The 22019-nt window shown below is 46.2% G+C and overlaps 1 protein-coding gene across 5 annotated transcripts in view; it reads right to left on the reverse strand.

Moving 5' to 3' along the window:
* The window catches only part of MYO16 (myosin XVI), a 584648-nt gene that overhangs the window by 410526 nt on the left and 152103 nt on the right, over nt 1-22019 (reverse strand). The gene's annotated exons all lie outside the window — the stretch shown is intronic.

The following is a 22019-nucleotide window of genomic DNA, read 5'->3' on the forward strand; positions in this document are numbered from 1 at the left end:
GCCTCTCACTGTTTTCGCAGTCCTGATGAGATTCTCTGTATTTAAATGCACCAAGGCCCCCATATTAATTTATGCGACCCTTGGACTTCTGCCTCTCTTGGTTTAGAAACTGGACTTCTATTAATGCAGGGTTTGATTTTATTAACTGGGGAAAGGAGAGCACCAATATCCCAAAGTCAGTCATTGATATTTTGGAGTTTACATTTGCCCCATTAACTCTTCTATCAGCGGATTAAGTACACTGTCTGAATCCCTATAGTTCTTTTCAGATTCTCTTTCTGCATTCAATGTATTCTCATCTTGTCCCAGCTACATATTGAGGAAATGCATGTATCCACCAATAATTGGCTTCAAAAGGGCAAAAAGCAAAATGCCAGAGGCAGCAGAAACTCTGAGCCTAAAGATTGTGGTTTTCTGCATCTGGGCTATCAGCTCTGAGAGACACGACCAGTCTAGTGTGGTTCAACGTGAAGAAAACATCAGCACGGAACACAGAGAAGAATCTGTAGGATCATAATTATCCAGGGCACCAAAGACTTGACCCCAGAGCCAGGTCAGTGACCTGCCCATAACTACCTTTGCTTTGACTGTTACCAAACCCCTAGGAATAGGACATTACAGTTAGTCTACTAACCCACAGAGGAAGTGGGTTTATGTTCTACTTACACCTTGCTGTGTACACATGTGTACTCAAGGTAACTCCTTAGTTAACTGCATAGCACTCTTCCAGAGTGTAGAATTGCTCATTATAAATTGAATCTGTATTGGGGGCAAAGTGCAAAGAGATATAGCTCCTTCTACCATTCCATTTACACTTGCACCAAAAATAATAAAATACCGAGGAATAAACTTAACCAAGGAGGTGAAGGACCTGTTGTGTGAAAACTATTAGAAAGAAAGAAAGAAAGAAAGAAAGAGAAAATGACACAAATGAATGGAAAGAGAGCCCATGCTCATGGACGGGAAGAACAAGTATTGTTAAAATGCCGATACTACCCAAAGCAATCTACAGACTGAAATCAATTCCTATTGAAGCACAAACAACAATTTTCACAGAACTAGGACAAATAATACTAAAATGTATATGGAACCAGAAGAGACCCTGAAGAGCCAAAGCAATTGAGGAAGAACAAAGCTGGAGGGATCATAGTCCCCGGTTTCAAAATACACATCCAAGTTGCAGCAATCAAAACAGTTTGGTACTGGCACAAAAACAGATACACAGATCAACGGAACAGCAAACCTGGTCTCCTAGCTGCTGGAACCGTGAGGAAGTCAGTGCGTGTTGCGCAGGTCCCCCAGCCCGAGGTGCTTTGTGACACCAGCCCTAGAAGCGAACACAGCCTGGGGCACGCGCGCATCGCCTTCTCAAGTCTCTCCCAGACTCCTCCGCGCCCTTCCCTCTTGGGCTCGCTGCTGCTTCCCCGGACTCTCGCGCATCTCCACTCTCCTGGACGCCTGCTTTCCAATGGACGCCCAACTCACCCAGTCTCCTTGAGAGAAGAACTCAACTAAAACACAGCTCTTAGGAACAGAACTGACTTTTTCAAAATTTATGTTGAAGCCTGGACACCTGGTGCGACTGTCCTTAGAGATGAGGCCGTGACGGTGGTTAATTAATTAAGCCAGCAACAGCCGCCACAAACTGGCATTGCCGTACCCCAACTGAAGCCTTCTGGACTCTAGAAGAGTGAGAAAATTAATTTCTGGTGCTCAGACCACCCTGTCTGTAGCACTATTTCTATTATAGTCCAAACAGAAAAACACAACCTTTTCCTGCCTAAGACAATCCCACGGGGGGAAAGAGCAGTCTCCCCTGCGGGTCACGCCCCGCAGCCTCCCGGTTCACACCCCTGTGTTTCTCAGGACCCCGACCCAGGCTGACTTTCCCAGGGGTTCCAGACATGAGCACACCACCCCCTTCCGTGGCCCCACATGACAGGGGAACTCAAACCGCTGCTGCCTGGGATTCTCGGGTTGTACTTCCAGCCTTATCTTCCTAAAATTCACATTGGACCTGACACTCTGTTTGTGATCTTCATTTTATTAGAACAAGACGGTAATTGTGTTTCGTTATAGAATCATTTCCAATTGGGAAGGAAAATGGAGGCAATTGTCAAGTCTACGTTGCCCCGGGGTATTCAAAAATGGCTTCTGGACTTGCGCAGCTGGAGCAAATGGGAATTATAACTTCTCCAATCATGCACAATTGTGCACAAACGGGGTCATTTATCAGAGACAGATTTCTTGAGCTTCCTGGTGAGAGCGTGGTCATGGACTAGAACGGGCGGGAGTTTCCTTTTTTCTTTTTTTCGTATTTCTGCACACGGTGCAATCAACCAGCAGTGTGCTGTGTTTCTAGTGCTTAGAACTACTATAGCGCCAGCAGCAGGGAGAGGAGACGCTGTCTCTGCTTCGAGCCCCTCCCAGGCTGGCAACTCCAGTGGGGACAGAGAGAAGCCACCACCCTGTTTGGAGCAGTGCAGAGTGGGGAAGAGAAGACATTTCTATCAAGAATGACATTTGAAGGCAGATGCCAATGAGCAAATTCTAGACTCATGGAAAAAATGCCTGTGGGTGTACAGAGGAGTTTTATACTTTCAGCCGAGGAAGTCCGGAAAGGGCCCTGCAGGAGGCATTACTCAATGCAGGCCTCGACCGATTGAAGAGAACACAGCCAAGTCAAGACAGAAATCAGAGTAAGAAACTGAAGAAGGAAACACAGAAGGGCAGGAAGTCAGCCCTTCCGGGCAAAGCAGGGAAGCAGCTCTGTTAGACCAGATTCGTCCTGTTGTGCGTAAGGAGGACGGGGTTCCCTAGGACAGGGCAGTCATTCTTCTTTGTTGCGGTCCCACAGGTCACGCAACGTTCAGCACCTCCGTCCCCTGGACAGCGAACTTCAGTTCATCCCGAGTTAAGTTTGACAAACATGCTCCGTTGAGAATATCTAGAATCCAGCTAAAGCTTCAGAGTCACCTGGAAGGCTGATCCTGTCTCCTTCCCAGTTTCTGACGCAGCTGGTCCAGGATGGCGACAGAGAATCTGCATCCCTAAGAGGCTCCCAGGGGAGGGAGGTGAGGCAGCATTCATCCCAGGTGCCGAGGCTCTTCCCCGGGGTGGCGTGTCTCCGGTGCACGGAACAGAGACACAGAGAGTGGCACCGAAGTGAGAGCTCGGAAGGCCATGAGTGGCAACCGGGTTATGAGAAAGAAGTCTCTGAAGACAAATGCCTCATCACATCCCTACTATCGCATTCAAGACTGAAAGAGAGAGAGAGAGAGACAGACAGAAAGCAGCTGGATGGCTTTAGGAATTGTCTTATGAGAAAACAAACCGGGCGTGTATCTCTTGTCCTTGTGCAGCAGCGCTCCCTCTGCCAGCCGAGCAAGACCAGGGAGCTCAAGTTCATGTTCCCTGTGAGAGAAGCAGAGAGCCCAGGAAGAACAGACGAAGCAGATCAAGGGGCAGGGGGGCTCTCGTCCTTGACTGGAAGGGGCAGCCACCATGGACCGCACCTGCTTCCGCTCACTGTTAACCTCCCTTGCACCAACGCCCTCCTTGGTCCAAATATGCCGGGAAAGCACATCTGGGGAGTCCCGGAGTGAATGACATCAGAAGTGACGAGACGGGGTGCCTGGGTGGCTCAGTCAGTTACACGTCTGACGACTCTTGGTTTTGGCTCAGGTCTTGATCTCCAGGTCGTGAGATGGAGCCCCTCGTCGGGCTCTGTGCTCACCGCAGAGTCTGCCTGAGTTTTTTTCTCTCTCTCCCTCCCTCTGCCCCTCCCACTCATGCTCTCTCCTTCTCTCTCTCTCTGTCTGAAATGAATAAATTAAAAAAAAAAAAAGTGAGGCAGCAAGAGACAAGGGGTAAGCCATGCGAAAGGTCCAAATAACCTTTCCGGCAACAATGGGCAAAATGCAGGGCGGGGATCAGTCCTGTTACTGAAACTCACTGGTGGGATCTGCAAGGTTAAAGGCCCATGTTCAGGTGAGAGAAAATATCAAAAATAACCGCTAAGTTTCAAACTGGAGTTTCTGAGGAAAACAACAACAACGACATCACCATGTATTGACCAATGAGCACGTGCGGGAAGGGACATTTCTGTAAAGAAAGGCGATGGGGCTGTGGAAAAACGGAGCTTCGGGCACAGTAGCAGACGCCGTGTGGCGTTTGACTAAAACATACAAGAGGAAAATTAGAGCAGTGCCTGGACTCTGGAAATCAAATTTGGAAATCGCCCTGTGAGAGAGACCAAGGCTGGGTGCCGGGGGGGCTCAGCTGGTGAAGCGGCTGCCTCTGGCTCTGGTCAGGATCCTGGAGTCCTGGCATGGGGTGGAGTCCCGCCTCGGGCTCCCTGCTCAGCGGGGAGTCTGCTTCTCTCTCTGACCCTCCTCCTTCTCGCGCTCTTGCTCTCTCTCATTTGCTTTTCTCAAATAAATAAATAAAATCTTAAAAGAAAAAAAAAAAAAGAAAGAGGCCAAGGCCATGAGAAAGACATTGGACATTTTCGGCTCCAAAATCACATTGACAAATACTCTTCTTATCAAACCAGGGAGATTTTAATAAAATCAGTTATCACGGAATGTTATGAGAAATCACTATGCAAATGCATAACATATGCGACCACACCATCATTCATATGTCACCTGGGGCCTAAGGAAGCCATGAACTTCCCCCACGCCATGGTTCAGGGTACCCCGGGCAGGGCGAACCCACTGTCCTGGGTGAGATCCCGTCCACAATGCTGGGAGGGGTGTATAACGGAATTGCTCGGGGTTTTCCCAAAACTATGCCTTCTCTCGACATCACAATAAGTCCGGTTCTATACACACACACACACACACACACACACACACACACATTATATATTTATATATTTTATATATATATATATATAAATTACTGGAATTGTAAGAGTAGGATTAAGAAGTCCTTCAAGGCATAAGAAAATGTAATTTTGACTGTACTCTTAGCAGTAATTTTGCTTTCTCTCTACCCACATGAAGAAATAAACAGAAAGGTGCAAGTTTATGCAATGCCTCTGTTCCAGAGTCGACGAATTAACGCAGAGACCACAGATTGACCTTAGATGTTTGAGTAAATAAATACTAGACAGAAGACAGGGAAATAGTCAGTTAGGTCAGAAGAACTGTTGAGCTCTTTACATGGAAGAAACAATTGATAGCTGCGTGAAGATATTTGATGTTAATTTGCAAAATAAACATGTAAAACGTGACAGGCCGTCTGAGCACAGACACTGTGTTAGGTGCTGGGATCCAGATGATGAGGAATGAGAGCAGACTCTGCCCCTGTGGAGCCTGCGGCCCATTCTGGATGCAGAGAAGCAAATGGGTCATGTCGTTATACATATGGTGACACCCACTGTAACAGGGGCATCTCAGGGCGCTCTGGGAGCCGGCCTGGAGACACAGGACTGGCTTCTCTGTGTGGATGCCCCAGGTCTGGAGCTCTACGTGATAGCAGGAGACCTAAGGGTGAAGAGGGAGCACCCAGCCAGAAAGGGATGGGGAGTGTGTGAGGTTCTAGGATGTGGTGCTACAAGATGCTGGGGGCACAGGAGGAGACAGGCTGCATCAGGGGGCATCAAACAGGCACTCTGGAAAGATCAACATGGCTGAGTCCCTGGAAAAGGAGTTTGAAAACTACAGTGTTCTTAGCAGGAATTCTGAGTAGAAGAAAGAACATTTCTATTTGTGCTTTGGAAAGCTTGTGATGTTAAGCAGGTGCTGATTGAGCGGGGGGAGGACAAAACTGGAGGTCGGTGATCAGTTCAGGGACTTGGGAACCAGCCCAGACCGCAGATGACAGAGGCCACAAGATGGCGGTGGCCATGGGGACCGGCAAGAGGGATGCATTCAAAAGACGTTTAGGAAGAGAGTCCCTTCCCTTACATACTCACTGGACAATTGTTGCTGTTACCTCTGTCCTGCAAGCCATTGTTGTAGAAGCCGGGACCATGGGGGGAATGAAACACAGAAAGATGTTGGTCTCGTAGACCTGCATTCTCCTGGGACACCACACATGAGCGTGCCCACGTGCACACGCGCACTGAGGAGGGAAAGGCTGCACCGTGAGAAGGGCTGCGAAAATAGGAAAGCAGGGCGGGGGTGGGGGGGGAGAGTGCCCAGGAGAAGAGGGCTCAGCCAGGAGTCGGAGAAAGCCTCTCTGATCAGGTGACATTCCAGCGGAGAGCCCAGGCTGGTGAATGAAAGCCCTGCAGCATCTATGCCCAAAAGTGCAAAGGCTCTGAGGCAGCAGGTGTGGCCTGTTTGAGAAAAGGCAAGAAGGCCCGAGCGCCTGCGGAGGAGTGCGTGTGAGGGAAAATGGGAGAGCATGAGCTCAGTGGCTGGAGTGGGGCAGGACAGGGCCAGACCTCATGGGGTCTTCTTACCCCTGGCAAGGACAAAGGTGCCACTCTTGGGGAGCCTTGAAGTCCCTGAAAATGTGTGAGCTGACGGGGGCACTGGAAGGGAAGCGGTGGAGTGTGGTGGGAGGTTGCTGGAAGAGTCCACGCGAGATGGGGCAGCAGCAAGACGGCGACGAGGGCGGTGGGGCGAAGTCGGACGTCCAGGGGACCGTCCTGGCTGGGCGTGAAGACTGGGATTCATGGCATCCATGTGGCCTGGCACGTGATTTCCGAGAGGGAGGACGTTAGACAGGGAGGAGCGCTGAAGCCTTGGGATGCTGTGGGGTCAAAGTGGGGAGGCTGAGGAGGACCCTGCCCAGAAGACTGAGACGCGAGGACCAGCAAGGCAGACAGGGGACCCAGGAGAGAGGACAGGTCCAGAAGCCGACTGAGCAGGAGATGTGGCAGAGGACGCGGCTTCCAGCTCACTGTGATGGGGACTGAGGGATATGCCTGAAGTGGCACCGAGGAGGCCAGCGGCAAGTGCAGGCGGCGCGGGGCGGAAGAGCTGGAGGACAGCCTGGTGGCAGTGTTTTCACGGAGACAACAGAGGGGAGAAATCGGGGGGCAGTGAGTCCAGGCTCTTCTCCCGAGGAGCTCGGGTCGTAAGGGATCAGTGAAAGGAAGGGGAGATGGTTTCATTTAGTTTAGTGTCTTTCCTGTCCACTTTGGACAACATGAAGCCCTATTCTCCCGCGGCACGATCCTGTGTGGTGGACGGTGATGGGGCAGCTGGAAAAGTGGTGGTCTTGGGAAGGACAGAGGGTCAGGGTCCAGTGGATGAGTGTGACCTTGGTGCCAGTAGGCTGTTTTACAAAACAGACCTTATAAATGTCAATTTCCTGGAAATGGTGCGTGTGTTGAAAACGCTCAGAAAAAAACTCTGGTGATATATTCTGCTCCATCCACTCTTGCACAAAATGACTTGTTTGATCTTAGAAATGGAGAATCTACATTTTGCCTGCGGAACATTTTCAGATGGAGTGTACCATCCTCGTACAGTGAGAGGCAAATGCACCAAGCTGCAGTCTGGGCCTCGGACAGATTGTGCCTTTTTCCTACGAAAATTATGAGTCCTTTTTTTCCTCTTTTTTTCAGAGGCTGTTCTGAACATATTGAGTCAGAAAATCCTGGGTTTACACAGGCAGCAGCAATGCTGTCTTAAATTTGATGGATCAGAGACCCTAACTGTGGAATTAATCCAGTGAACTAAAATGCTTCTTCTTTTTTTTAAAAAATTCAATTTAGTCAAAACTTGAGAGTGTGGAGAGTTAGAATGTGCAGTTTTCATGTGCTGCTGGGAATTCTCATTGGACATTTATGTTTGAAGGGAGCAGCCAGCAGCCCTAAGAAGTAACATCATATGGGGCAAGAAACACACACAGAGGAGTGTGACTACAAAACCTTGAGACAATATGTGATTGCACACGACAGAACACACCATCTGCCCTCCTCCTCCTTAAAGTATGAAAACTAGTAGGTTAAAAGTTTTTAACGTGCTTTTTTAGCCCAATGATACTCTCCCACACTTCTTGCATTCATGTAAAACAGCGGAGAGAAAAATCAGGAATAACACCTACAGGCTCATCTCTGCCTTTATATTCTTGCCACCATGTTGCCACTCCTTTGGAAAACCACGAGAAGCCTTAAATCACCGTCCTGGATAGGTTAGGGGTAACAACATCCATGTTCAGAATATGAAGATTCATGACTGTCTACCATGCTCAACTACCACTGAATATATTTGGGCAAAATCAATATCCTCTCCTATAGTCCAACTCCTAAGCTGCCTTTATGGCACACAAAGTCTCCAGAGACCAATGCCAACCTTCCCCAACCCCAGTCATATCCGAGTGTTTACAATTCCCAAACATTTTATCTTTCTGGGACCTCTGGCCTTTGACCATCTTTAGCTTTGGCTTAGTTTCCTGACTTGGAAGAGCCGAAAAATAGCATTTCCAAAGTCATTGTCACCTCCCACTCCACTCTGACCTGCTGTCTGCACTGCCCATCTACTTCTACAGAAGTTAAATGCTGTCAGCCTTTGTCTGCAGCAGCTTCCTTCCTTCCGCCAGGTTGCAGAGAGCAAGCTCAATTTCTCTTGGTATTCCCAATACCTAGCCCGCTGCTGGACACAGGTAACAACATGGTATCTTGATTCTGAAGGACTGAATGCATGTGTTCAGCATTGATCTGCTCATATCGCCACTTGCTAGGTGCTATCAGAATCTACTTATAAAAACCAGAAGAAGTAGAACACTATTCACTGAAGATGAAGAGGCTAAAGTAAATGAATACTAATTTCAACAATATGAAAAATGTCCTGACTTTTTACATATAATACCATACAATATCATCTGGAAGAATATTTTGCTCTTTTTTATTAAAGATTTTTTTAAAAATTCATTTGAGAGAGAGAGAGAAAGAGAAAACACATACAAGCAGGAGAGGGGTAGAGGGAGAAGGAGAAGCAGACTCCCCGCTGAGCTGGAAGCCAACATGAGGCTTGATCCCAGGACCTGTAGATCATGCCCTAAGCCAAAGGCAGGCGCTTAACCATCTGACATACCCAGGCCCCCCAAATCTTTTGCTCTTCAGCTAATTAATTCCCGATACTCGTACTGACCTCCCAGATAGTTTAGGTTTTACAAGTATCATTGTGACTGAGAGTTCACAACTGTCTACTACCTACTCATTGACTTGGCTTGAAAAAGCTCTACCCCCCAGGCCCCTGCACTCGGTCTGCTTCATGTTGAAGCAAGCCTTGAGAGGCTGAACATCTTCCTTTAATGGCTGATTCTCCAAAGCAAAGCCATCCACAGAGAGAAAAATGCCCTGTTAACCCACCCAATCATGCTCTTGGCTCATCCCACTTCCTGGCCGTTTTCCCCAAAGTTCCCTGCTGGTCCTGCCAACCCCTCCCTAGAAAAGGCAAGCCTCTTCCTGCTTGATTCTGAGATGCTCGCCAATGCTAAGGTCAGTGTTCCCCATCACAACAATCTTTTCAAATAAAGTCTCATTACTGAAATCCAGATATGTTTTTAGTTGTCAAGAGGCTCCAGAGCTTCCCTGCCTGGGCTTCCGTCCTGGTCTACCACAATAGCTGTGTGCACTGTGACAAGTCGCTTCACAAGTCAAAGCCTGTGTTTAAGCCTGTTCTGAGATCCCAGGACCACAGTGAGCAGACAAGGAGTTAATAGATTTTAAGCACTTAGAACAGTGCCTGGACCTTCATAAATACTCAGTTAATCTAACTCTTACTAGTCCCCCAAGAAAGTCTGTACTGGTTAATTTTATGTGTCAACCTAACTAAGTGACAGTGCCTAGCTATTTGGTCAAACACTCTCTATGTTGCCCTGAAGGTATTTTTTAGATGTGATTCATGCTTTAATCAGTTGACTCTGATTAAAGCAGATTGCCCTCCACCATGTGGGTGGGCCTCATCTCACCAGATGAAGACCTTAAGAGCAAAGACTGAGGTCTCCAAGAGGAAAAGGAGTTCTGCCTCAAGTCAAAAGTGCCAAAGCCTTGCCTGAGTCTCTATCCTGCAGATTTCAGACTCGAGACTGCCACTCGGACTCCTCCTTGCATTTTCAGCCTACTAGCCCACAGATTTCAGACAATTGTGCAGGCCAACTCCTCAAAATAAATCTCCCCCACACTCTGTGTGTGTGTGTGTGTGTGTGTGTGTGTGTGTGTTCTCTCAGTCCTATTTCTCTCAAGAACCTTGACTAACACACTAAGTCTCTGTGCTAGGAACAGGGGTGGAAATATCATGATATCTATTAGGATAGTAAAAGAAAACATACTTTCTCATCATGTCTCTGCTCCATCTTTTCTTTCTGCCCAGAACGCCTTCTGCCCTTCCTATATCTTTCCAGTGCGTAGCACAGTGCAAAGCAGATGGCAGAGGTTCCATGAATGTTCACTAAAAATGAAAGGACGGGGAACAGGAAAGATCCTTTTCTTGAATGGTACCCACTCCGCTGGGAGATACCAATGTGTAAAGAAGGGGTTATGACCTCAAGGAATCAGCACGAGCAACATAAAGGAGGAAGGAATCAGTGTTGCCTAAGAACGTCAGAGAACAGTCTTCTCTCACATTCAGAGAAGAGAGGTTCATTTGGAAGATAAAAGTGGGAGAATGTTCTAGGCAGAGGATAAAGCTTAAACAAAGACTCCAAGGACACAGCCAGTAAGAGTGTTTCCCATCCTTGGTATTGTAGACCACGGCCCAGGCAGAGTCCACATGCATTTGCATCAGTTCATTCTCTCCCCCACATACCCCCTGGGGTCGATCAATGGAAAGCAGCTGGCCTATGGCAGAAAGCGAGCAGCAAAGGCAGAATTAATGAGGAAAGAGACAGCTTTCCTCCTAGCCACCAGAGAGGGAAAATGGCCTTGGCACGGGCAAAGAAGAAACTGATTCTTCTTAAAACACTTAAATTCTAGATGAGAGGTTCCAACCCGATGATGTGGGACTAGTTGCTTTCCCAATGTCTTCTAACAACATGACCCAATCCTCCCCTTCTCCTGAGGCCTGGATATTCGGACCATGGGGCTACAGAAGAGGTCAACAGAATTGTGTGGAACAGCTGTGGGGAAGGGAGTGTGGTCCAGACGGCCTGGGGTGGGCAGCACTAGGCGAGGGGAAGAGAGAGCCTTACCAGTTCACCCTGGGCAGCCCTGCAGAATGAGTAGAAGGCCAATGGCCCCAGAAACATCTGCCGAGCAGCACTGTGAGGACCAGGGGAAACAGAGGGTCAGACGTCCCACCTCAAGAATGGGAGTCGGAAGGATGGACGGAGAAGGTAGCCAGTAACCTTGAATCTCCGTGGCTCACAGCCAGCTCTCTGCTGGCCTGAGCTCCTGGATCTCACGCTGCCCTGGGAACGTGCCTTCCCATCGTGTCAACTGCCAGGTTAGAGCCACTGCCTGGACCAGCTCAAGACACAGAACCATGGAGGTGAAAGAGCTCACGTGCAGGGACGCAGGACGAGCCCGGAGCCACCCTCGGGATGGGTGGGAGTGACACCAGAGGCCCCAGAAGGCGGGGGCAGGCAGCGTGGACGTTTGGGCCAGACAGAGGTGGGTCTGAATCTCATTTTGTCCCTGAGGAGCAGCCCATCTCCTGAGAACTCTGTTTAACTTCCTTAAACCCTAGTATCTAATCCACAAAATTGGGCAGGGTTTGTATGTACCCTCATTTGTTTCCAAAGGCCGCTACACAAAGGCCCACAAACTGGGGGCATGAAGGGGTCAGAAAACAGAATTTATTCTCTCACAGCCCTGGAAGCTGAAGTCTGAAGTCCAGGGGTCAGGAAGGCCTCCCTCCCTCCAAGGCCCTGAGGGGAGGCCCCTCCAGGCCTGTCTCCTAGCTTCTCAGAGCCACCAGCAATCTCTGGAGACCCATCTCTGTCTTCTGTTCTCCTGGCCACCTTCCCCATGGGTCCAAACTCCCTCCTTCTCTAAGAGCTCTGGTCCTTTGTTGAAGACCCACTCTCATCAAGAGCGACATCATCGTCCCTGGAGTGCTCGTGCAAAGACTGTTTTCAAATGAGGTTCCAGGTGGCCTGGAATAAAGGAGGACACTGAGTCACTCCATACAGGGCCTCACAGGGGTGTGTGGGGGTTAAATGAGACAATGCATATGAAGGGCTTAGAGAATGATAGTCAAATGCTACGCCAAGTGTATAAAACTCTATACATATACAATACAAGTATGTGTATAGAAAAACACATTATAGGTAACATTTACCATATATAACACATGCATTGCCTTAGCAGCAAAGAGTGAAGAAAATGCTCAATCAGCTTAATAACGTGAATTTTCCCCTTTCAATCCCATTTCCAAAGGTATAATCCAACTGCTGTTTCTCGTGGTCTCAGGTTCATGTCCACACTCTAAGCTTACCTGTCTGTCTTGCCTTTTCTCTATTTCTTCATGATTTATAATAGGGTTGCCCCATTAGAGTTAGAGTCCTCTAACACTCCGTGTTCATTCCCACATATTAACACCCGCTGTCATTGTCTGTGAACCCCACACCGGTCAGGGTCCTCACCTGCCACTGTCGACTGTTCCAACACTGCCTCCTGATTCTCTTCAGAGCACGGACTGCACAGAGTAAGACGTGACAGGGGTCCTCTGAAGTTCTGTGACTGACACTCACAGCCACCTCTGAGAAAGGCCCACCACTCTACCCCTCACCCTCATCGGCAGGGGAGGACAGAGAGGCCCAGAAGGTGCACTGGCCAGGCTCCCGAGGCTCAGGTGCATGGAGGTAGGGACCAACCATCCTGCCAAAGTAAAATCTTCCCACAGAGCAGACTTTCAAATTCATGTCATTCTGACCTCCCCCTGGTGAATGCCCGCTGGGATTCCTTTTAAATGGGTCCATTTCTAGTTGGTTTGTTTGCTTGTTAAAAAACAGCATATCTTTCCATTTGCATAAATGCCTATAAAGCACACTTTTCTCTCTCTCTCCCTCTTTTTTTTTCCAGTTATTTCCACAGTACCTGGTAAAGTCATGACTACACTGCAAGCAGTTAAAATAATTACTACTTGTCAGGAATATGAATCTGGTATTGGTGAAATACTGAGCTCCTCATTAAATTTGCACAGAATCCCTCAGAATTTAGAAGCACTTAATTTCCAAGTCTTCATGTTTCTAAACCTGGTTTTGAAATGGGCACCCTTAATTACCTAGCAACTGCTACCTGTTCATCGAAAGCACCAGTCCAGAGAAGAGAGGTCTGTAAAATTCTCTGTGAAATTCAAACATGCCCTGGGTCACTGGACTCAGCACGGCTGTGAGCAATATTCACTTTGCCTTCCAGCTTTCTGATGTGAACATGGGTCTGATGCCATAAAGCTCATCCTTTTCTCTAAAATCTAAAAGCTGTCCTTTCGTTCTGATGTCTGCCCCAAATCCTCACCCTCCTCTGCCCAATGAGAAGCACAGATCCATTCCGTTTCTGTTCCCGTCACTGAGAAGTCAACAAGATCGGAGTGGTTCTGGTAAAGCGGTCATCTCCCTCTCTCTGCTCAGGTTTGGTACCATTCTAGAACAAGGATGATGCAGACAGCAGTAGACCACTCGTCTTTTCACTGGGAATGTTCTTTTCCCCAACTCTTCCTTAAAGACAGAACGATGCTTTCTATTTGCTTTCCAACCCCAAGTATCCAATATATAAGACATTCATATTGGTTGAATCCAACTCTTTTGGGAAGGGTCTATCTACACTCCACTTCAAGGATATACCCCTAATTTTGAGTTCTAGAAATATGCATCCTTGTCGGGTAGTTAACATACATCACACTCAACTATGTTTATCATAAATGGGTGTAGGGAACCAGGACTGGGTAATTGCTCAGTGCGTCTGACCACCACTCTAAAGGTGGCAGAGTCTTGGTTCAATTTCTCTAAGGGGCAAGTTAAATGTACTTATTTTCTAATTGTCTACTTACACGCCTGGTTATGGGGAGGTGAGGGAGACAGAAAGAGGCTGCACTGAGTAGAAATCCATAGCCACCAGCGGGAAACATGCCCTGGCAGACAGATCATCTTCATAAACACAGGATGGCAAAAAGAAAACACCATAACTGGCACCTTTGTTTTACCTCTATACTCTAGATAGTCAAACAGAAGTAAAAAAATAGATTAAAAAAATACAATTACGTGGTCACCCCGTCCATCACCATTTTAACCTCCATGCCAGTCCAGTAAAGGCAAGGAGGGGGCTCAACTAAGTACCCCCACTCGCTAGGTCAACGAGAAGCCCCCTTTCTTGTGTCAGCTGTGAAACACTTAAGGAATACGTGAAATGTATTCTCTGACCCAAAACTACTCACTGGGGGTGTGGTGGGTAGGGAACAGAACACTTGCTCCCAATAATTTACTTGTAAGTCTCTAAGGAGGGAGATGTTCTGCCCATTAATAGAGAATCTGCTACATATTGGAGAAACGGATCTGCTGCACTCCAGGTATATTCTTAAGAGGGCTCCCGCTAGTACATGAGCAGTTAATACTTCCTGTGAGTTATTCAGGGCAGGGACAACCGTCAAGTCTCACAAATTTGTATCTAAATCAGCCCAACCTCGTGATTTCTGGGCACGAGGGCAAGAAGGTGAAGCACAGAAGGGAAGAAGCATTTGGGTTTGGAAGGAGATGGGGATGGATATTCACTGCGCATGTCACAAGTTTGGAAGGGCAGGTGTGGCGCTCAGGAGAGAGGTCTGAATGCACATTTGGGTATCCCTGGGGCGGGGGACAAGGAATGCAAAGGGAAAAGGTGAGGCCTTCTGGGGAGGACAAGCAGGGAGTGGAAAGTTTTAGGGTCAGATCCTTAGGCCACAGCTCTTAACCTTAGCCCTCCAAAGAAACTGGGGCCAGTGGTCTGAGAGGCAAGAGAAGGAAACAGAGTCCCACATGGTTATAATTTGATTTTTCCCTTTTTTCCTAAGAGTTGACTTCTGATATAAGTGAAGTTGGACATTATAGGTCTGTAATGACATTTACAAAGTTCTTTGTGTGACTGGAATAGAACAGACTCTTAGAAAATATTACGCATGTAGGTTAATAAATAGGTCCTCCTAAACTCTAGCCAAAAAGGTGGAGGAAGGGTCTGAGCAGAGAGAGGGAAAGGGTCACAGCTTAAAGAATGTCTGTCCCCCACTCTGGCCGTCCCTTTGACAGTGAGCAGAACTCAACCAGACGAGAGGAGGGAAAGACAGCAAATGGCAGGGAAGGGAAAACAGCTCGTGGGATCAGTAGTTTAGCTCACTTACCACCAAAGGCCAAGCCAAGAGGTGACGTGTTGAATGCTCTTACCACAAAAGAAAAATATATATGTATCTTTTTAATTTAAAGGAGTGATGGAAATTTGGGGAGGTGAAAAATAAGTAAATTAAAAGCCCTAAAACAAAATTTAGAACAAAATTTTCTAGATGGAAAAGAATGAACACTATTTACTTATTTATTTATTTTTAAAGATATTTTATTTTATTGGGACGCCTGGGTGGCTCAGTTGGTTAAGCAGCTGCCTTCGGCTCAGGTCATGATCCCAGCGTCCTGGGATCAAGTCCCACATCGGGCTCCTTGCTCAGCGGGGAGCCTGCTTCTCCCTCTGCCTCTGCCTGCCATTCTGTCTGCCTGTGCTCGCTCTCTCCCCCTCTCTCTCTCTGATAAATAAATAAAATCTTTAAAAAAAAAAAAAAAAAAAAAAAAAAAAAGATATTTTATTTTATGTATTTGAGAGAAAGAATGAGATTGAGAGAGAGAGAGCAGAGGAGATGGGAGGGTCAGAGGGAGAAGCAGACTCCTCGAGGAGCAGGGAGCCCGATGTTGGACCTACCCCGGGACTCCAGGATCATGACCTGAGCTGAAGACAGTCACTCAACCAACTGAGCCACCCAGGAAATCACATTTTAAAATGATGTAGTATATTAACATGGTACATTAACACTAAAATATCACTAACTACCAGAAGAGAAAAACAAAGCACTAAAGATACTACTATAATTATGAAAATGCAACATTCATAAAATTAAACAATTCTGAATTGCTTCTCAATGATATATAACAAACATTAGCATGAATAATATGTTGTCCTTTGAAAAAGTGTATTTGATTCTTTAGATTCAGCCAAGAAAGTACTTGGAAATAAGAGAGGAAATGAAATGCTTTACACAAAAATAGAACCTACAAAGTTTGCAATAATAATTTAAATGGAAAAAGGCTGTTCTTACGGCAATATGTTTTACCATCTCAATTTTATAAACACAATAAACATGTATATTTCAGTATCTGAGTAGTTAAAAGATAAACGAAAGTATGATTACCATAATGAAATAAACACATTTTCCTCGATACTTTTCCAGAAGTTAAACATTGGCTAAAGAGAGTATAATATCTCTAAAGAGCCTGCTTGTCTTTTCAATCCAATTAAAATTTTAAATTAGCAAGAAATTAAAGCTTTTCCTCTGAAACAGTGAGGTCTATTGATACTCACATGGTAGTTTCCAAAGTAGATGAGAGACTCCAAAAAAAGTAATATTTCATTTGTGCATACATGGGTCAGCTGCAATTATAGATGTGGTATGTGACCTGCTATTGACTGATATTTGTGCCCCTCCCAAATCTTTATATTGAAGCCCTACACCTCGGTGTGATGATATCAGGAGTTGGGTCTTTGGGAGGAAATTAGGACTAGATGCAACCACAAGGTTGTAGCCTCCATGATGGGACTGGTACCTTTACAAGAAGAAGAGACCAGAGCTTCCTCTCCCCACCATTTGGGATACAAGGAGAAGGTGGCCATCTACCAGGAGGTGGCCAGGGAGAGTTCTCTCACTAAGAGCCAAATCTGGTGACACCTTGAACTTGGGTATCTAAATTCCAGAACCCTGAGAAATAAATGTCTGTTGTTGAAGTCCCCAGTCTATAGTACTTTGTTAAAGCAGGTCAAGCAATGGATCAATATCTTAGTTTAACAACACAATAATGTACTTAAAATTTTAATAATTGATTAGAAATTGGGGGCACCCAGATGGCTCAGTTGGTGAAGTGTCTACGTTCAGCTCAGGTCATGATCTAAGGGTCCTGAGACTGGCTCTGCATCGGGCTCTCTGCTCAGCAGGGAGACTGCTTCTCCCTCTGCCTGATGCTCCTCCTCACTTGTTCGCATGCTCTCTTTCTCTCTCTCTCTCTCTCTCAAATAAATAAAAATCTTTAAAGAAATAATTGATTAGAAATTCAAACTCTTGTGTTGAGTTTTAAGAGTCACTGAATTATTTCTTCATCATTTGATGCTAATGTTGATCTTAGTTACTGAACATCATCTTTGCTTCCATTAGTAAGAGAAACTATTTCCTAGGAGTGAGAAAATTATATGAGGTGTCCTTCTTTTCTTTTTAAGATTTAAATTATTTATTTGACGAGGGAGAGAGACAGAGAGAGAGAGGGGACACAAGCAGGGTTATGGGAGAGGGAGAACTAGGCTTCCCACTGAGCAGGGAGCCCAATGTGGGGCTCCATCCCAGGACCCTGGGATCAAGACCTGGGCTAAAAACAGACGCTTAATGACTGAGCCACCCAGGTGCCCCATAAAATGTCTTTCTAAAGACATTTTCTCTAAGAATCTTTTGAATTTTTTGTTTAATTTCTGTCATAAAGAATAAACTAGATCAAATATAGCAAAGGTTTGTTATAGTTTGTTGTGCAAAGCAAGAGTGTGATGAACATTGTGAGTGAATGTGTGCATTTTTTTCTTCTGAAGTTTCCTATTGTCCCTATCAATTGAAATACCTTCTATTGGTCATTATACCAAGCAAAACGGGTAACTTTATTGACCAGTTCATTCTCTCCATTGCAATTCCAAAAGCAATTTCTTCAATAAAACCCAACTTAAGGGGCACCTGGTTGGCTCAGTCAGTTATGGGTCTGACTCTTGATTTCTCAGGTCATGATCCCAGGGTCCTGATATTAAGCCCTATGTCGGGCTCTGTGCTCAGTTAGGAGTCTGCTTGAGGTTTTCTCTTTCCCTCTTCCTCCACCCCTCCCCTTCCACTTATGAGTGCTCTCTAAACAAAATAAATAAATAAATCTTTAAAAATATAAAAAACTTTAAAAAAATTAAACCCAACTCATAGTTAATCGTGGTCTATTCAAACAAAACAATTACTCCCCGCTTCTTCTGGGTTGAAAACTCAAATCCAACTGCTTGCTTAGATTTCAGGGTCTTTATATAAACTCTCACACACAAATGACCCACTGTACATCTGCACAGTCACGGACCCCACTGGAAAATAGGTGTTGACAGCTAACAAGTGATTCCAAGTTAGCAAGAAACCCAAGTGCCTATTGATGAGGTAATACTATATTCCATATATAATGGCATCTGTGTGCATATATATATGGAATTGTGAAGGTAAAGTGGGGACAAACTGAACTCTAAAAGCTAGAGTAAAATTTTAGGGTAGAAAAGCAAATAGCTACGAATAAGGACCCATGGGTGGAGAGGCCATGCTAACCCCCCCCTTTTTTTTTAAAGATGCTTATTTATTTATTTGACAGAAAGAGTACAAGCAGGGGTGCAGCCGACAGAGGGAGAGGGAGAAGAAGGCTCCCCACTGAGCCCCAATCCACTTTGGAAAACTTTGAGTCACACGTGGTCCTTCTCTTTCTGTTTTTTATATCTCATTCTATTGGTAACTCCTTTTTTCATACAGATTGCCCCAGTCCACTTATTCTCCCACGTGTACATGTGGGAGCTGGAGCTGCAAAGCCTCCTCTCATCCTCCCTCTTCTTTGACAGCCAAGGTTCCCTCATCAGTAAGCGCTGGAGGCCGTCAGGGAGCCGCCATTAAGTTCCCATTCCCACACCCGCTCGCCCTTTGGCTGCATCTCTTCTCCCACTGCCCCCGTGGGAGGTCCTCAGCCCTGTCTGCACAACACAGCACTGGAGGCACAAAGGGAAACTATCCTGCTTGAATCAGGATCTCTACGGGCAGAGCCAGGATACTGGAACTACAAATAAAATTAGCGAGACCAAACCCTCCAGCTGAGGACCAGATCTCATCATGTGTACGAGCTCAAAGCCCTTGCTCCAGTGACTTTCCTTCCTTACTTCAGTGCCAGCAGTTCTTCCCTCCCAGATACATGATTTCTTTCCACTACACACACGCTATTATTTCTCCCATGATATTATTTCTTCCAGAAATCCCATATTTCTCCCATGATCTCCCGTGAACCAAAGTTCCCTTCATTTCTTTTCCTTCTGTAGCTACCTTACCATTTCTCCCCTCTACCTAAAACTTCCTTCAAGAGGTCTCCATTTCCCAGTGTCCATTTCTGTTCACCCACTGTCTCCATTCTTATCCACTTGAGTTTTGCTCCCAACAACTCACTAAAACTATACCTTCCATATTTTAAATGCAAAGGTTCAATTCTGTCTCCACCCCAAGACTGAGAAGCAGTGTTTGATAGTCATTCTTCTCCTTGAAAAGTTCTCGTCACTTAGCTCCCAGGATGGCTCCCCCACCTCAAGTTCCACCTTTCTTTGATGCTCTTGGGGGATCTGCCTCATTTCTGAATTCTTAATATTGGAGCTCCCTAGGGCTCAGTTCTTGAGCTTTTTGTATTTTTATCTACTCTCATTCCCTAAGTGATACATAGTCTTTCAGCTTTTGATGCCCATCTGTCTCTAATTTTTATCTCCAAACAACATGATGCCCTCTCCTGATCTGACCTCCTAGCAGCACCTCTGTCTCTATTAATAACATTTCATTATGCTGGTTGTTCAGGCCAGAACAGAGTCGGTGTGATCCTTGAGTCTGTAGGATCAATTTTGCCCTTGGGTGTCATGCCTCTGAATTATGTTACAGTACCTGGGGAAAGGAATTAAGGTGGCTCATGAGCTGACCTTAAAAAAGGGAGATTATCTAAGATGATCCAAGTGAGTCCTTCGCCCTGGATCACATGGGCCTTGAAGGTGGAAGAAGGAGGCAAAAGATGTGTTCAGAGAGACGCAAGGACAGACAAAGGAGCAGAAGAAATTCCAAGCACGAGAGGGACACTCCACCAACACTTGCCGGCCCTGAAGACAGAGGAGGCGCTAGGGTTGAGGGGAAATTATGCCCTCCAGAAAATGGACAAGTCAAAGAAAGCAATCCTCACCTAGAACCTCCAGAAAGCATGGCAGCCTGATGATACCTGGATTTCAGGCCAGTGGGACTCACCCCAGACTTCGGACCACGACTCTAAGAGGATATACTCATACCTTTTGCAACTACACACTAAAGGAGTGGCCGTTCATTATGGCAGCAGTACAAACTGATACACTCCCCGTCACCCACCCATCAGCATTTCCTGTTAGCTCTATCCTGAAAGTGTCTGCCCCAACTGACAGTTTCTCACCACGCCCTCACTCCACCTTGGTCCAAGCCACCATCATTTTGTGCCCAACTTCCTGGCAGAGCCTCCCTGCTCTGTCCTCACAATTCTTCATTCAAGTCACAGTGCAGCAGCCAAGCTCATCCTGTTAAGTCACAGGTGATAGGAGCTCCACTCAAGCCCCCACAATATCTTCAGGACTCACTGAGCACAAAAGCCAGAATCCTTCCCATGACCCTTCCAGCCCCTCCATGCTGGCCTCTTGCCCTCCATCCTCCCAATTTATTCATATTGGCTCCTCCCACAGGCTGGGATGTTCCTTCCCAGCTCCAGACTCACCTGGAAGGCTCCTCCTCAGATACCCATTCACCTAACTCCCCACACCTCCTTCCAGAGTCTCCCTCCTTCCTTCCATTACCCCCTATATTACACATCCAACTTTATCTTAATTTTTATGGTCACACACCAGACAGTGGGGCATCACAGAGACAGAGATGTGCTTTCCTTCATTCACAGCTGCCTGGCCCATAATAAAAACACCATACCTATTTGATGAATTTAGGCATTTTTCCTATGGAATATGGCTGCTGGGTTCATGATTTCGCTCCAATCCCCATGGCTACGATCTCAAGCCAGTTCCATCTAACATGGAAATTTCATCGTTGGATTTTCAGTTGGTGTCTTTGTTTCTTGTTCTTGTCCTTACCCTTCCATCTCTCCTACAGATATACATCCCTGATTAATCTTTGCTCAACACTATTTGTGGCATATGCATTTTCTTCTGAGGAACATACAGTGGATCCCACTGCACTCTGCTTCAAAAGTAGGGCTTGAAGTATTCACAATAGTCCTATTTCCCCAGTACCAGCTTAGCAGCCCCGCTCCTCACTCCGGCTCCCTTCAGGCAGGTCTCCCTGCCGGCACTCACGCGGGGCAGCTGTCTCCACACTGCCTAAGTGTGGTTTCTTCTTTACAGACAGCTTCCTCCGGAACCCCTCAGAGATCACATTCTACTGCCCAGCTCTTCCCGTTCATACCAGACTTCGTTTCTACTGTTTTCTACTTTCTTAGGAGAGTTTTTCCCCCTCACTTAGATTCGAGGTTTCCTGAAGGCAGGACCCCTATCTCAGGCTCTTGATTGCCCAAGTGACATGCCTACATCAGGGTTAATTCTGACTTTATGACTTCAGTGTCCTCACCAAATGTTATAATATGGAATATATATTAGTACACATATTATATATTATACATACATTAAATAGTTCCTCTTGGTCTCTGGATTTATGATTTTATTATTCTTAAATTTTTAACCCTAATTCAGGCATTATTTGTCCTGTTGATATTTTACATAAGAGATTTAGTGAACAATCTTTTTGCGGTTGTGTGATTGTTAAATCGATATAGGGCTTGTGTCTTCCTGCAACTTAATTTAGACATGTTCCAACAATACGACCTGGAAGCAATGAACAAATTGCTTCCCTCTCTCACTCAACACTGCTGGAAGGTACTGGGTGGGGAGCAGGGGGCTGTGAAATGGGCTGAGAGCATCCCTTCCCCTGAAGGTACTTACAGCTCCTCAGAGCGAATGGCCATGAAATGAAGAGCTCCAAGTAGGAAGAGAATAATAAAATGGTAGCTAATTCCTATTCCTATTTCTATCCATGAATTCAAAATGAGATAATAATGAATTTTGCAAC

Source organism: Mustela erminea, chromosome 15 (assembly GCF_009829155.1).
Source record: "Mustela erminea isolate mMusErm1 chromosome 15, mMusErm1.Pri, whole genome shotgun sequence".
NCBI classification, from domain to species: domain Eukaryota; kingdom Metazoa; phylum Chordata; class Mammalia; order Carnivora; family Mustelidae; genus Mustela; species Mustela erminea.